We start from the raw sequence: 12,308 nt of genomic DNA, 5'->3' as shown, positions 1-12,308 counted from the left end.
GGACCGATGATGTTAACAGTCAAATAAAAGCAATTACATTATCACGAGATCTCAAAGTCATCTCTGTACCTACAGCCTAGAATACTAATAGCAAGATGCAGATATCCTGATACTTTATCTTCCATTTCTTTGCTAAATACTAATATATTACTTTATATGACCACAGCTTGTCACTAAAGCTTTGCATCATCACCCTCACATCAAAGTTAAATGACAGTACTTAAGACTTCAATTACAAAGTAACTGGCACATTCTAGCTCATCCGTCATAATACTTCCTAAATGATTCTTACTTAAATATTATGATTTCTATTTTATAAACAGGTAGGAGGCAAAGACAAATTAATTTCATTCTTGATTTTTTTAAAACATTTTATTTATTTATTCGACAGAGATAGAGACAGCCAGCGAGAGAGGGAACACAAGCAGGGGGAATGGGAGAGGAAGAAGCAGGCTCATAGCAGAGGATCCTGATGTGGGGCTCGATCCCATAACACCAGGATCACACCCTGAGCCGAAGGCAGACGCTTAACCGCTGTGCCACCCAGGCGCCCCTTGATTTTTTTTTTTTTAACTTCTTTTTTGGTTTAGGAGATGTTGAAGGGTAGATTCTCACAGAGGAGAGAATGTCTTTGGCTCTTCTGCTATAGCCAGATAGAGATATTGACTAGATGTTGGACAGCTTTGGTCCTTGTGGTCTGTGCCAGTTCTGAAATCCAATAACTCTGTAGTTTAACTGGTTGTTATTTCTATGGGAATTTTAGCCATTAGTTAAATCCTTACCTTTTTAAAGCCCTTTCTGTGTAGGTAATAGATCTGTCCCAAATTAGAATACTATTTATTTGCCTGTTTCACACAGGATTTATCCTTCTTAATTATGGCAGTCAAATTACTCCAAACATCATCTAAAAATCTATGTAGATCAATGACAACAGATAAAACTGTAAAACCCTATACTTTAGGCCTTCCTAGGCAGGAAGAGAGAGAACACTACGAACTTCAACTTACCTGTAAGCAGAAACGTAGATGCCAATTTCTAGAAAAGATATTTCTTAAGTTACCTTCAAGCCTTTGTGGAGAACTGGGGTTTTGGAAAAATTACACAGAAAAGGGAAGATGTAATTGAACTAAAACTCACCCATCAACGGAGAAAATCAGTCCTAAATTCAAATCTACTTAAAAAGAGGCCTGAGTAGATCAGAGACTGACAGTAGGGAAAGGATCTGGAATGGCAGTGTGACCCATGCAAGCAGCCTTGGAAGGGCAGCATATCAGGGGAAGAGCAGGAGGCTGAATATTGGCCCCTGAAGACGTCCACGTCCAGGACCTTAAAGCCTGTGCATGATACCTTGTTGCCTGCAAAAGGGACTCTGTAGATGTGATTACCCTAAGGTGCTTGAGAAGGGGAGGTGATCCTGGATTATCTGGATGAGTCCTAAGTGAAATCACAAGTGCTTTTCTGAGAGGGAGGCAGGATAGGATTTCATTGCAGAGAAGACAGTGTGAGGACACGGAACAGAGATTGGAACAGAGATGGGAGGGATGTGGCCACAAGCCAAGGAATGCCAGTAGCCCCCAGAAGCTGGAAGAGAGTAAAAATAGATTCTCACCGGGAGCCTTCCCAGAATGGGCCAGCTCTGCTGACACCTTGATTTTAACCACGTATGACTTATTTTGGAGTTGTGATTTCCAGAACTACTAGAGAATATAAATTTCTGTTGTTTTAAACGATTACAATTCTGGTGATTTGTTATCACATCAAAAGAAAACCAATACAGAGGATAAAATTGGAAATTTACTGTTGGGAACTCTCTGGTGAAAGCATAAAGATGCAGGAGGGGAATTTATGATCCCGAAAGACATGATCCCGAAAGACATAAAAAGCCTAAAAAGTAAATGGAAAACACCAAGCCCTGCTGCACATCATACCCCATGAACCACGTATTAATGAGGCTACATTTTTTTACACTAACAGAAGAGGGCACTCTTAACCTCACAGTTAAATGAAGCACTCCAAATTATCCTCACCCTTGCTCATGAAATGCAGTGGTAAGCAGGCTTCAGAACTATTTTAAGAAGAAAACAAAATGGGAGTTCAAAATCTGTCAGCCAACGAGAATTCCCCTCACAGTGCCAACCATAAAGCAGGAGAAGACTGTAGCAACACTACAAACAATTATTTGGGACTGGGGAAGGGGGGAGGGGAATACCCTTAAGGCACAATTTTAAATTTAAGAATAGAAATGGATTAAAAACAGGAAGAGGGCAAATACAATTTAATTGAACTTAGGAAGGAAATGGAAAAAGTATGTAAAATTGTAAGCAGTAAAGACTGAATTCCAAGATGTTCAAGGGGGAGCAGATTCAGGGGCATCAAAGAAATGTAGGCAAGTAAGAGAAAGAAAGAAAATAAGATGACGGTAAAAGTGGTCTTGCAGAAAGGCGTTGAAGTAAAAGCTAGGCAAAGAGGATCTAGTTTATGGCTCTGTGGAGTCCTTGGAGAAGAAAAACAAAAAAAGCGAATCCAGAAACACTTTCTTGAATTAGGAGAAGACCTGCAGGTTCCTGTTGGGAGGGGTTTCCACATGCCAGAGGGGTGACAGTTCTGTCTTGGTAATGACGGAAGGAAGTGATTCGCACATTTGTTCTTAGACTCAGAATGCTTCTTCCATGGGCCTGCCTGCTAATTAACAGCATGGCAGTCTAAACCTGAATGGAATACAGACCATGATTTATAGGAGAGGATTAAAATTATGGCAAACCTGAGGAACAGCCCAGGTTCCTGGAGCAGGGCTTTGGCTCTCAAGTGTTGCATCAGTGGGCTTTTCCTAGAATTACACGTTTTCGAAGGAAACCCTAACATTGTTTGCTAAATTCTAAGTTGATGATTAAGTGATGCATAGGGAGGAGGCAGTGTGAAGAAAGGAAAAATAGGAGTAGTTCAGTGGTGCAATGAATTCTGTGAGCCCGACGTGAAGTTTGGTCCTGGGCTTACGATGATGAGAAACAGTCCCTGAAATTGAAGGGCTTGCTGTCTAGTGGAGAAGAGGGGCATGTGTCACCGAAGTGTGTGTTATGCTTGGGGAAAACAGAAGCGCAGCACAGAGCGCAGCCTGGGAGGAGATGAAGGACGGTTATATGGAGAAGATAACATAAGAGGTGAGTTTTGAACGCTCAGTCGAAGTGAAAAAGCGGAGGGAGGACGTTCAGGAGACGGAGGGAGAACATGACAAAGAGGAGGCGGCACAGGGCTTCATGCTGCGAGGAGGGCAGGGTGGTAGCTGGGCACCATAGGAGGAAGGTAAGACAATGAAGGAGAGAGAAAAGACTGAGTTAAGATGGAAATGTGGTGTATAAGTTAATATATGGACTAGTTTTCTCCAGGGCTGCCTTCAGAGATCACCACACACTTCGTGTCTTGAAACAACAGATATTTGGCTAGCTGGAGGCTAGAAGTCCAAAATTAGAACTGTTGGCAGGGCCATGCTCCCTCTGAAACCCATACGGGAAAATCCTTCCTTACTTCTTTTAGCTTCTGGTGTTTGCCAGCAGTCCTTGGCGTTCCTTGGCCCTTGTTAGAGGTATGACTTCAATCCCTGTCTCTGTCTTCTCCTTTTGTATTTCTGTATTTGTGTCTCCTTCTCTGTTTTAAGGATTCCAATCATATTGGGTTAAGGGCCTGCCCTACTCTAGTATGGACTTCATCTTAACCACATCTGGAAAGACCCTGTGTCCAAATGAGGTCACCATGTGAGGTACTGGAGGTACCCAGGATTTCAGCATATCCTTTTGGGGGACACAATTCAAGCCAAAACAGGATCCATAAAGGAGTGTTTAAGTTTGTATTTTCTCCTGGGAATTGCTTAAAGGAAAACCATTCAGTGGGAGTTAACCCTTATGGGCTGATAAGCCATGGTAAATTTTTAATGACATATGGAAGAAAAATGAACAGACTGCAACATAATGAACTGAGAAAAAGAACACTAAACAGTAATAGCTTTAGTAGCCCTTGTTAATTAAACAATTACTAGCATTTTTCTGAGAAGGTATTTTAGAAGCTATGTTTTAGGGAGCTTTTGTGAAGGAACAGGAAGTAGTTAGGACTTCAGCAGAACCCCACCTGAGGCAAAAAACACAACACCCTGGACACATCCTACCCTAAATCATTGCACCTCCTAAAACTAGGAAAGAAATAGAGGCCTTGGAGCAACCCATAGGGCCTCTGACCTACAAAAGAGAGTTATATTTAAAAGGTTTGAAATAAGAGTCCTAGAATGAAAGCATGAACACGCCGTGTCCATTTCTGTGGTTCAAAACATAGGGAGGGCAAGATTTGGTAGAATGTTTGTTGTGCTTCTCATTATCTGAATATTTTCCTCGTTTCTCTAATTCCTGATGTATTTATTATATTCTAGGTCTATTTTAAAAAACTTTTTTTAACTAATTTTCCATTAGAATAAATGAATGAATATCTTCCAAGTTATAGAAATTCATTACATATGCACTTTTTCAAGAACATTTCTGTGAACTCAAAATCCACTCTTTTTGTAAGTGTTTCTCTGTTGCTGACTGTAGGAATGTGTTTGGCTGTTAATCTGTTGGAGGCTTGGGCAACATTGAGGCCCTGAATTGCATTAAATCACATTTTCAAAGATCGTCTTGCAAGTTCACTGAATTTATATTATTAGATTGGGACCATTCCTTCTTAACATCTTATATCAACCTTATGAACAAAAGTTGAAATAACTTATTAATGTAACTTTTTCATTTTAATAAGCCAAGAGTTTTTTTTTTTAAATTCTCATTCAGGTACCACTATTACCTTATCCTCTTGTCTCTTATTAACTATTCTGAGTTATTGTTTTTTTTTTAAGAGTCAAGAGTTTGAATTCATTGTGATGTAGTTCAGTATTCCCATTAGCTAAAAAATTTGTGGCTAAGATTCAAGCTGCCTTCATACAAGTAGCAGAACAATCTGGAGCTTTGGTTTATTAAATAGTGTTACATTCATGTTTTGATTACAGAATTGTGCCCAATGTATTTAGACATTTGTCTGTTAGAACATGTGAAGACTGAAAGGCAGGATTAAATCTGCTTTGGGTACTATCAAATGTTCTGCCTTTCCAAAAAGTTCAAATGCATGGATTCCAAAACTATAGAATATTTCAATTGTTGTCAGTCCCTGACAATTGTTTTTGAAGAACAGTACGAATAGATTGTGTTAATGGGGCATGCTCAGAAGCTGGGCAGGGTGGAGGAGACGTAGTTCAAATGAGGAATTGAATGCCTTGGAATTTCATACTAACTATACACCTAACTAGGGGGATCTCTGTGAGCTTCTGATTACGCTTTTGTAACTGGGGCTCATAACTGACGTTTTCATCGCATTGCCGAGCCATTGGATACATCCAAAGAAAAAAGTTTGAAATCTTTCAGCTTGAAAATTGATAATTTATAAAGACTATACAAGTACAGGGTGATGATACACAAAATAATCTGGTGGAAAAGATTCTTGGAATAGTAGATCAAGGAAATACCAAAAGGCTTTTGGATTTCAGCAAACCATTTAAGAAAATCATAAAGGAAACTTCCTTTGATGCATTTTAAGATGGAAAAATGGAGACTGAGTAAGAGTAACACAAGTAGATTTATAGATAGTTAAACATCAATAATCAAGTTTTGTTTGTTTGCGTGCCCAGAAGTAAGTCGTGTCTGAGACATAATGGATGTTCACCGTGTGTAGATTTGTGTTGAGTGCTGGGCGGGCTATCACGACTCTTACAATGTCTTTGGCTTTGGGCTGGAAATGCTACATCTGTCATATTAGGGCAGCATGCTTTACTTCAGGAAAGTGGAATCTCTTCAGATTCAAGTGGCCAGGTGAGGAATTTGAAAATCATCCCATATAAACATTACTGAGGTAACGGAGTATTTAGCTCACAGAGAAACAGATATATGAGGAGATGCAACCAGTTTACATATTTTTTGAAGTTTATTATACATTTATTTCATGCATATTTCATTATATGTAGCTCAGAAGGTAGTATTAGTACAAACTTCGGAAGTTACAGGAAGTCAAGTTTGGTATATATGAAGAAGCAAAAACCTAGTAACAAGTAGAATTGCTTCAAAAATGAGATACTTGTGCTCTCCCACTGGTGGTGGGAACAGAGGTTAGCTGAACATTTTGCACAAATTTTACTTGGGATTCTTTGGGAAGGTGGGAGGTAACCTTTTAAGTTTATTTCCCAAAGATTTTGTAATACCATGAAAGATCTCACATGTAAATCCCGGGTCTCCTGATCAAGGGCTTACAATTGATCTGCTTTCCCCTGCACCGTGAGCTCTGTAGGAGTAAGCTCTGTGTGATCTTACGCTGTGGTCCTGGCCACAATGCCAACACAAACAACTGCGCTATGTTGCTATTCATTCATTTGTTCATTCAGCGACTATTTTTATTATGCTTCTACTATGTCCCAGACATTGTTTCAGGGGGTGGGGATGAAACATTGAAGTAAATAGTCAGTCATGCACTTAATTTCTTGGGGACCGAGGCAGACAATAGAGAGGTCAACAACTAAATATGTAACAGATGGTGTGTGCTATAAAGAACAATGAAAACATTGACAGGGATTAAAGACTGATCAGGAGGGATGATGTAAGATGCACAGGCCTTTTTAGTGAGGCAGTATTGCTCAAAGACCTGAAGGACGTGGTGCAGGAAGCCACACAGGTGTCTAGACTACCATCCTTCCAGGAACGTGGGTGGCTGGCACAAAGGCCTAAAGGAGGAGTAAACACAAAACAGTAATGAGGTACAGTAAAGAGCTCATTGTGTCTAAGGCAGAAGAGCCAGCGTGAGAGAGGGGTGGGAAGGGCTGTGACCGGAGAGGTTGCTGGTTGCTAGGGGAAAGGCAGGGGGCCAGATACCGTGGGTCATTGTCATCACTTCGGCTTGCTTTCTTTGGGGATGCCTTGAATGCAGAACCCTTGTTCAGAGGGGAGAAAGAGGCATTGAATTACCAGCAAAGTAGAAATGAAAAAGAGCCTAGGCACGGTGAGGAAGAACAGTGCCAGTATGGGCTTTGCCATCTGGCACCTGGACGTCCTGCGGCACAGTTCTCCGCGTCTTGGTGGTTTTTCGTTTTAGAATTTGCAATAGGTGACCTAGAAGGATCTTTATGTTTTTAAAATTCCTTGATTCGATATCATTCTCTGTTAGGTTTTGGATTAAAAAGCCTATAGAAACTGCAGAGTGTGGAGAAATACATGTTGGAACGTGAAAAGTTTCATGAAGGAAAGTAGGTGTGAAGTGGGCTTTAAAATGGGGTGGATGTTAGAGAGCGGAGAGGAGAGGGGAGGAGAGGAGAGAAGAGGAGAGGCCAGACCAGGAGAGGGCTGTAGGACTCCAGGAGGAGGCAGAGTAGGTGCTGAGTGGGAGGGACCTGAAAAGGCTGTTTCGATTAGGATGGACGAAAGCCCCTAGAGGAATTGTAGGTAGATGTGAGATGTGAACAGATGATTGAACAACAAGCAGGGAAGACGAATGTGTTCTAATGAGAAAAGAGCCATCAAGTATTTCAGAGCAAGAATTAGCAGGCCGATGTGCCTGTTTAAGAAAATAATACGGATTTGGTTTCCAGCGAGAGACGGATCATTTCAAACCAACAGCATCCTTGATAAATACAATTTGTGGTGCGTTGGTGGGGATTAAGTAGTGGACAATCTCTGAAGTCCATGCCTCCTCCATCTGCTTTGCCTAAATAGAACAAATGCCTCAGAATCAGCTGAGAACTGGAATGGTCATTGCTCTGAGGGCATCAAGATTTGGGCAAACAGTACGGAAGAAGGTTCTCAACCCGAGATACATGAAATTGGCACACTTGAGGGGGCTAAAATGTTTTCAGGCCAGCAGCACCCTGACTCTCAGCGGAAGCCGGCAGAAGTCTTCTCTTCAGCATCCCCAGTAGAGGTTTCGGGATTTGAACAGGCTGAGATCAAGCAGGCCAGAATCATTTCTCACCAGCTTTGTGGAGAGCCAAACCATTTTGAACGAGCATTAGCTGAAAAAGCGACACTAAACATTCAGATACTTAAGGAGTTCAGGTGATGGAGTGATTCTATATATAAAATAGAATGGCTGTGTATGCATATTTAAAGAAATAGAAGATGAACCATAAAAGTGAACAAGTAACAAACAGCTTTTGAGAATGACCAGGAAGATCTGGAGAACCAGGTAGAGCCTCTAAAAATGGAAAACACTGTTAAAATAGAATATGGAATAGGGTGGTTAAGCAGATAAAGTCAGAGCTAAAGAGGGAATTGGTGAATGGAAGAATATTTGCAAGCATTACAAATACAGAGAGAAAAGGAAATGGAAATGTTAAATAGTGGTTGAATCTACTTGTTTTCAGACTTTGCAAAAGGAAGAAAACAGAGAATGAAGGAGAGTCAATACTTGAAAACAAGTTGGCTGAGAATTTTTAGAACTGGTAAAAGACTTAAGCTTAAAGATTCAGGCTGTACAAAGTATCCCAAGTAGGGTAAACAAAAATAGGAGTATGGCAGTATTTGTCCAAAAAAAAAAATCTATTTTTTTCTCTTATGAAAGCATTTTGGGACTAAAAAACTGGAATTGGTGGCAGCAGCTAAGAGTTTAGTTTGCGTAATTATAATGTTATAAAGTGACTTGAATTAATGGTATAACGTAATGATGAAGATTCAGTCAGTATCCATTTTGAGTCAAATTCTAATTCGATGAAGGAATGATCTGATATGAAGGTAAAAGACCAATTCAAGCAGTGACCTTCACTCTAGATTTTATGACTAGAACAATTGAATTTAAAAAAAGCTGGGAAGGTGAGAGGAAATAATTGTGGTGAAAAAAGTTTCATTTTAGATAAATCAGGTTGGGGGGGGTGGCACCATATTGAAATGAAAATTTGAGGAGATTTCATCTTTATAAACATTTACAAATTTTTTGATGTTTAATCTGAAGAAAAATGTATTAAGCCTACAAAGTTTGTTTTATTATATAACCAGAGTTTAAGATAACTACTTTCAGTGGAGTGTTTCCAAGTGTTCTCTGCTTTTCTGTATGTATGGCAATGACACAATGAAAAGGGGACAATGCAATATAAGTTCAGCTACTACATTAATTGGGAATTAGATTTCTGAAATTAGAATTTCCTTTTTAATGTAAATTAACAGTGATAAGATTACAAGAACTAATACTTGTAGAAATTCTTGGACTTGGGCACAGATACTTTGGTTTCACTCCACACTGTGTATTTCTGAAGTTGTTGTACTGTTACCTATCTAGGTTACTAATTGAGCGATGGAACAATTCACTGTGATGGAAAGATATTTCAGCAGAGCCTCATGAAAATTAAAAAAAAAAGTTTAGTGCTGCCTCAGGTTTCAGCTATGCCAAAAACAAAACAAAAACAAACCAAAAACACCCAAAAGCCTTTTACTTGGACAATATAAAACAATTATTTGGAAGTCAGAGGTGATTGGATAATGGAATAACAGTAAATAGGTTAGATATGAGTAATGATTGGGTTCCTTCTAAATGGAGAAAAAAAACCCTTCAATATCTCTAAAATCGTATGTGATTTTTTGTTGATAATATTTCATTAAGCATACATTAAAAACAGGCTTACAGCCTTTGTGTAATAGGTCTTCATGTAGCCATACAAACAAAACAGGCAAATTAAATTTGATCAACATTTCAGAAATCTATGAAATTCAAATTAATGTCACTTCTATGATGGATGATGATTTTTTGCTGAATGTAAATTGCTGTCAGCCAAGAATGGCTCCTGACTGCTAAGGCAGATTTGTTTATTTATTTGGGGGGGGAGGGAGAACACATGCGCAGGGGGCGAGGAGGAGCAGAGGAAGAGAGAGAGAATCTCAAGCAGACTCCCTGCTGAGCAGAGCCTACCATGGGCCTCAATCTCAGCCCCAAGATCATGACCTGAGCCAAAAGCAAGAGTCAGACGCCCAGCTGACTGAACCACCCATGCACCCCAAACACAGGCTTTTTGATTCTGACAATCCTGGGCCATTGAATTCTATATATTCCTGTTACACTTCTCAATTTGAACTACTAGGAGACCATCATTTTGGCTCCCAGGGTGGTCCTTCGGCCTGTGCTTGGCTTATAGACATCACTGTTAAGCTTACCTCCCTTCCTTTCCCACTGATGGGATGTTAAAATCGTATCTCAGTGTGTTGCTAGTACCATAATAAACACAGGTACAAACTCAGACACTGAAATCACATGATATCCCTGTAATAAATAATCCAGAATGTAGGTATAGTAATTTTTAAGATCATCATTGAAATGAAGTGATAAAATTTTCTCAGAGATAGTTAGGATTTCTGACATTACGTCCTTTGGCTTCTTTGGACCCAGAATTCACAGTGAGCTAATGGAATGAAAATTAAATAAACTACAACAACAAAAAACAAATGAGAAGCTCTCTTCCCATCACTTAGTGAGGTTGATAACGTTAAATAGTACCTTATTCTATCCTCTCCAATAAAAACTGCATTTGCTATATTATATATCAAAAAACCCAAGGAAACCAAGAGCTTCGGAGATTTGAAGGAAATGATGGTTACATAAATTAACTTGTACGTCCCACAAAACAAATTTGTTGCATTTGTGCTAGGAGCAACTGTAAGACAGTGGGTATTATTAATGACCCTTAATAGCTATAATTAACATGTTGAACCTTTAACCACGACTGACATTTTTTCCCAAAGTCCATGGTTGAGAATACTTTATTTCTGATCTATTGAGTCTGCCTTTCAAGCCTTGTCTTTGCCCTTAACTGCTCTCCAGAGGTTTGCTTGAAGGTTGCTGATAGTCTGTGTTGTAATTGTCATTAGAAAATACCTGGTTATGGTCCTCCTTGATGTAGACCACTTTGTTATATTCACTAGTATATCTTTAGCTTGCTTGTGTTATATGCTGAGTCCAAGAGCAGTGGAAGATTTTGAAACTTCTGGGGCATTAACTTTTCCACATACCCAATTGTTAAAATTCAGTTGATCTACGTATGTGAGAATTGTATGACTTGAAATGTGAATAGCGGAACTTTAAAAAATAATTATATAGTCCTATTGTTGAATTTGGCTTTAGATACAAATCCTATTACTCTTTGTAATAACATGAATATCCTAGAAAGATGGCCAGATTTTGATCCTTTTAGTAGACTTTCAAATATCATGTCAAATTTATCATTCCCTTTTATTTTCCTTGTACTGCTCTACTTAACAGGCTTATCATGTATTTGTGGAATGCCATAATTAATATGACTTGAGACGCTGTGGTTAATTTTAGTGTTTATTGCCCATCTCTTGATGTGAGGATCACTTCATCACCGTCTCAGCATGTTCTGGCACACTCAAATGCCACACACAGACAGTATCGCTTTTTTAAAAAAATGGTATTGCTTTAAAAATTAATATAGCAATTAGGCACTGGCCAAGTGAGAGGCTATCTTCTTTTAGATCATGTTACATAAAAACTCTTGTTAGTACAGATCAAGAAGTTTAAGGTCTTGATTTGTGGGCCAGTTTTTTTTTTGTTAAAAAATTTTTAAAGATAATTTTTCAGTGGCGCACGCAGAGGAGCTGATCTGAATAAAGCAGCTGTATCCTATTAGGATGAACTAATGAAGACTGTCCAGATGGATGCCTTAGCGATTCTCCAAAAGAAACGACATTAAAAAAACAAACCAAACTCAGGGTCCTATTTCTGGACCGCACTTATTTTTAGGTTTCTCCTTGTGTAAGACTTGCACCAATCCTAGTGATATCATCGTCTCACGGAAAGTAGCAGAGGGTGATTGATGGATTGGATCTTTGGTACTTCCACAATAAGGAATTATCTGTGAGAATAACATTAAAAGGGGGCGCCTGGGTAGCACAGCGGTTAAGCGCCTGCCTTCAGCTCAGGGCGTGATCCCGGCGTTATGGGATCGAGCCCCACATCAGGCTCCTCTGCTATGAGCCTGCTTCTTCCTCTCCCACTCCCCCTGCTTGTGTTCCCTCTCTCATTGNTGCTTGTGTTCCCTCTCTCGTTGACTGTCTCTATCTCTGTCAAATAAATAAATAAAAAATCTTAAAAAAAATAAAAAAATAAAAATAAAAAAAATAAATAAAAGGGGGCGCCTGGGTAGCACAGCAGTTAAGCGTCTGCCTTCGGCTCAGGGCGTGATCCTGGCATTGTGGGATCGAGCCCCACATCAGGCTCCTCTGCTATGAGCCTGCTTCTTCCTCTCCCACTCCCCC

General features: G+C 39.6%; 1 protein-coding gene across 9 annotated transcripts in view; it reads left to right on the top strand.

The window, feature by feature from the left end:
- Positions 1 to 12,308, top strand: part of KLF12 (Kruppel like factor 12) — a 412,821-nt gene that overhangs the window by 205,463 nt on the left and 195,050 nt on the right. The window contains exon 1 of one of the 9 annotated variants that reach the window (XM_034665293.1): positions 603 to 3,158. The exons of the other annotated variants lie outside the window; for them this stretch is intronic. The gene's annotated coding sequence lies outside the window, so the exon portion shown is untranslated. Of the gene's footprint in view, positions 1 to 602; positions 3,159 to 12,308 lie in introns of those variants that run through there. 9 annotated transcript variants of the gene reach the window in all.

The sequence above is a fragment of the Ailuropoda melanoleuca genome, chromosome 7, assembly GCF_002007445.2.
Source record: "Ailuropoda melanoleuca isolate Jingjing chromosome 7, ASM200744v2, whole genome shotgun sequence".
In the NCBI taxonomy this organism is placed as follows: domain Eukaryota; kingdom Metazoa; phylum Chordata; class Mammalia; order Carnivora; family Ursidae; genus Ailuropoda; species Ailuropoda melanoleuca.
The sequence above is the reverse complement of the archived record's forward strand: the minus strand, read 5'-3'. Positions and strand labels throughout refer to the sequence as shown.